Raw genomic sequence first — 5,322 nt, forward strand, 5'->3', positions numbered from 1 at the left:
CAGTAATTAAAGTTAATTCTTCCCATAAGTGTCAAACTGATTGCACAGGTCCAAGGTGGCTTAACACACATGGGATACATCCCAAGCTTCCCAAACTAGCAGGCATTGGGTGAGAGAGGTATAGATCCATACTGTGTGTCTACACAGTACAGAAGTCTTTGACCTCTGTACAGAAGCCAGGTCCAAAAGCGTCAGCTCGCATGTCAGTTCAGGGCATGTGCAAAACACCACCTGACCTTTCACCATGAATCTCTAGGAAGGCTGAAAATCCCAGATAAATATAGAAAGTGATAAAATTTGCCCAGGCAAGATTTCCAGGTAGAAAGAAAGGGGCACATGTTGGAAAACAGAAAGCAAACAACAAAAAAGGAAATGTGCTAGGAATGGCAGTTTTGCTGGATCATTCACAACTGTTAATGCATGCTATTGCTGTTAGAAATTAATAAAATTTTCAAAAATCCTCCTGCAGAAGCATGTCCTTCTAATGGCTACTTGTCATAAATGAGTGTTTTAAGGTCATGTAAGGAATCATGTTAACAAATTGTGTAATCAAAAGACTGTGTTGTATATCAATGGACAGAACTAGATCAAACTCAATTCAGATTAATTGCATATTTTTATATGATGACAGTCACCTTCTTCTGTTGATCAGGTTAGAAAGGTCTTGAAGGCATTACACTGTATTAAAGACATACAACTGTAATTTCTTTTGTTTTGGATTAAATAAAACCTTAGGAGGAGCGGCATAAAACATGCTGAGAAATTCTCTCAGTAGCTGTTCATAATGAAAACCAAACTCTCATAAGATATGTAATAAAAAGCACAAAACATAGTAAAAATGCGTGCTGTTTAAAAGTAGAAATAAATTTCAATCTTTTTGGAGTAGTTGTGGTACCAGTAGGGTCAATAGAATTTTGTAGGCAGAATCCTTTACAGAGCACAACAGACCTGACCCCACATTTTCAGATTACAAACTGAGTAACAATAGCTCACACCTTTTGCACATGGTTTCTGCTGTGCTCCACAACAAATTCTTGTAGGTGAGAAGTCCCTGATCTTTTGGCTGGTTTCCAGTCCCAGGATGTTCTCTTTTCCTTTCAGTGTAGGCTTGAGGCAAAATGGGGAAAAAAAAAAAAAAAAGAAGTGCAGGAAAATATTCAAGGAATCTCTTGGTACTGGGTCCTGCTCACTAGTGTGCTACTGTGTTTGGACTGCTAAATAAAGAAACAGAGGCACAAAGTCAAAGCAGGTCAGAAATCACTGAATTTCCATACTGTAATATGCACTATATACTGCCATGGGTAGTTTAGCTACCATGCTCTTCTCCTTTGGAGAAAGCATTCTCCATCTAGTAAAAATTTGCTGCATGTTGAATGCTTCCCTACCACTTTTGAATATCTGGGCCAAGAAATGTGCACCTGCGGATCCCAATACACAGCTGGAGCAACATTCCTGCAGGCTCCTGCAATGATTCATCAGCTCTGATCCTGTTCACCGCTCCAATTAATGAAAAAAATAATAGCTGCAAAGTCCAGTTTTAAGCCTTTTATCCAGAACCACTTGGCCACTGCTAAAAAATTAGTTATGTCCTCTGATATACATGGAGATTCAGACTTTTTTGCAGAGAACTTTTTAAAAGCATATTAATCTTGTCTTAAAAGTTGATTTTCATTTCAGTGACTTAGTGTGCTACATTAAGGACTTGCTTTTAAAATACAATGTTATCTACTTAGCCCAGACTCTTTCATTTCCTTTTTTATTCATTACTTTGTGCAATTGTCCAAATATAAAGGAAAAAATACATATGTAAAAGAAAATAGGAATTAAGTGATCACCATCAGTCTGAGATTTTTGGTCTGCACCTTCTTCTTCAAACTAAACTGATGTAGGGCAGACACAAACAGTGTTTCTTAAAAATATCTATGACACTGATATTATCACTGATGTTTTTACATTTCAGCTACCCTGAAGCCTGTGGTTTCCTTCTAATTTGCATTATGCTTAATGAAAGCAGAATCAACCCTTTAAAAGTTCATAATTATATCAGAATTTGGCCCGTGCCCATACTTACTCCTTTTCTCCTTAACTTAGTAGTAGCAAAGAAGAGCTCTGGGTAGAGGCTTAAAGCATGTGATTTTTAATTTGAAGGATGATGAAATGGTTAATTATCTCAGGTTTCCCCTTCTATCAATTAAACAATACAAAATGTTGCATTATTTGATTATGCCATTTTCTTTATAAGACCTGTGTTGTGGAAATGAATACTGATAGTCACATTTGATTGCTGACAAAAAGCATATTAGTGAAAGACACAGTTACTGTTGAAGTCTTGTCCCAGGAAATCATAGGAAATTCTCTTTTCACTCTTTGAAACTTGGAAAAACAAACAGAGAAAGCATAAGACATAGATGACCTGATAAAAGTTACACAGTTATTGTCTAACTGCAGAGACATTTAAGAGGAAACACATAAATCTCTGCAGTTAGCCACAGATTTAATCCAGTCCCCACTTCCCTCTGAGGTGCCCACAGCAGAGAAATGGTGGGGCCGATGCCAAACCTACCCCCAGTCACTGCAGCAGACCCCTCACTTCACTCTTGGCAGACCCTTACCACATGGCCGGAGGGATGCCAGCACGAGTGGGGATTCCTGCTCTGCTCCAAATCCCCCAGGGCTGCACACCATCACTGCAAGGAGCTCTTGAGCAGCAAACAGGCCCTGTTCCCTGTAGCCTGTGCCCTGTTCCTACCCACCTGTTCCTAGTAACCTCCAGTTACAGGCACCAGCTGCAGAGAGAGAATGGCTGGTACTAGAGGGTCATTTCTGCTGTAAGGTTAAGTATCCCCATAAGGATGCTGCAAAGAGCTTAGATGTCTTGAGAGAGATGCAAACAAGGGTGAGGTGTGGCTTGTGTTTTGAATCTACAGAGGGGTGACTCTCACTGTCAAATCAAACAGTTGTCGTAGAACCAGCCTCAGGCCTGTCTGAACTGGTGGATCCAGAAGCACTTCCAATCCCCTGGGTCAGGGCAGCCCAGGTACTTCCCAGCTGTGTACAGGAGATAAACTCGAACACATGCTGTCTCCTCCCTGCCCTGGTTTCTGCTGGAAGCAACATGGAGACTGAGTGAGAACTGCCATGTGCTCAGGGCAAGATGACAGCACTGTGGGGAGATCAGGATCCTCACTGGATACTAATGCAGTCATCTACCCTCGCCTGGACACAGACTGGATGTGTCAGATCCATTTAACACGGATACTTGTGTTTCACAGGGAATGGAAAAGATCCTTGAAAATCAGTGGGGTGAGGGTTGTTTGTAGCAGTTTAGAGCCCAGGGTGACCTAATGGTGCTGCAATCTCACATACTCACATTCCTCAATTCAAACACACCATGAGCTAATCGATGATCCATTTGTCTCCCCACTGGATAGCAAATAATAGGGGTTTAGATGCCAAATAGGAATGTGGTACAACAGGGGAAATTTAAAGCTTCTATTTATTTGCGACTTCCCATATTGATATCAGCAGTGATAGGAGGGCCAATGGAGCAGGAAGGATATTATGGGCTGTTGCCTGCTTTCTGCAACCAATTCCTTTCAAATCCGTGCAGGATGTAACCTTGTCATCCTGTTTGAAAACATTCTTCACATGTTGGAGTTTTCAGTGCTAAGAGAAAAGGTGGCCAAAGGGTTTCTTATGGCCACAGGGATCAGGATCACATATATTTGTGAGGATGAGCGTCACAGAGTAATACTTTATGTCATCCTGCTGGCTCACTGCACCTGTGCAGGCATTGTGTTTTTTAGGAAGTGTTTCAGTTTACAACATCCTGTTCTATGCTGCTGAAGCCACAGCTATTTACAGCACATGGAAATACTACAAGGGCTGGAATGCAGAAGTTCAGTGTTTCTTGATTCTTCCCTAATGTAAATTGTCATGTCCGCACCCACAGAAGTTACTCTTTAGCTGGAAGGTGATTCAGTTCAGATCAGTATTTATCTCTCTGGTCAATAATTTCCTTTCAGGTAATTCGTGTTGAGGAGTGTAAAACTCTTATTACACCTTGCAGAAAAGGAATTCCCACAACATCAAGGCATGTATAATAATGTCATTGGCACTATGTTTTGGTGAGAGAATCTCAGCAGTGAAGTATCAGCACATTACACAGAAGTTAATAATGAACTATAAAGCTACTACTTGCATGCTGCATCATTTCAGCAGCTTGGTTTTAATGGCATTTTCCTTTCTACATTTTTATTTCTAGTTCACTTTGAAGAGACAGCATATTTCAAAACTTATTTCCTTAACTGTTAATACTGTTAATTTGTCGATATTGTGGGGGTTTATTTATTGTAAATAATAACAGTGTAATTTAAAATTAGTTATAAAAAGCTCACTAGTCAATGTGCTCCAAACTTGTAAATTTTATTAGATATATTGCCAGGCAGAGGGCTACATGACATCATCAATTTTCCTTTGCGCCCAAGTGGGATGTTAGATTGCTTCTCCCATGCAAAATCCCTGGTACTGTTCCAGAGAAGGGAGTGCTAGAAATGGTGACTGACTTTACAGACAAAAACTTTAATTTCAAAGTTTGCATTTTAAATATCCAACAGTTTTTCAGATAAAAATGACCCCTTATTTCTTGTTGGTCAGTGTGTGTGGAGGGATGGGCTCTGTGAGGCCTGAGAGGACCCCAAACACTCTGGAAGCCTTGTAGGGGGGTAGATCCATACTCTGACAGGCTGCACATCACAACACAGGTCTTTGACAGAATTACGTTAGAAGGATTTGTCAGCACTTGTTCTGTTTCACAGCTTGGAAGTGCAGTTCCATGCAGAGAGGGCATTATTAATCAGCACACAATTTCTGCAGGATGTCATGAATCACAGGTTGCAGGACATCCTCCTGAAAGGCTCCATAAATTCTGACTCATTTTTAAAATAAACACGAGACAATAGCAAGCAAGATCAAATAAAGGTAAATATGAAAGCACTGAAATGCAGAAATAGGATCCCACCATGTCTCCTCCCAGCTGATAACTTCCTCCCTTCTCCCAGCCACTGAAGAGCTGAGAGCTCCACACCCCTTCAGGAAGGATTGTCTCTGCATCTCCATCTGCACAGCCAACCAAATTGGAGCCTGAGTAAATCTTTGCTCAGGACTTCAGGAATTGGTTGGCTGTGAGCAAACACTGAGTAAGACCGCTTCCTTTCTTGATGGAATTCACTAAGGAATTTATTATAATCAGCTCTGGCATTTTTCTTCAATGATGCATTTTTTAAGCTGGACATGTCATGAGAGAGTCATCATATGACATTT

The sequence above is a fragment of the Taeniopygia guttata genome, chromosome 3, assembly GCF_048771995.1.
Source record: "Taeniopygia guttata chromosome 3, bTaeGut7.mat, whole genome shotgun sequence".
Taxonomy (NCBI): domain Eukaryota; kingdom Metazoa; phylum Chordata; class Aves; order Passeriformes; family Estrildidae; genus Taeniopygia; species Taeniopygia guttata.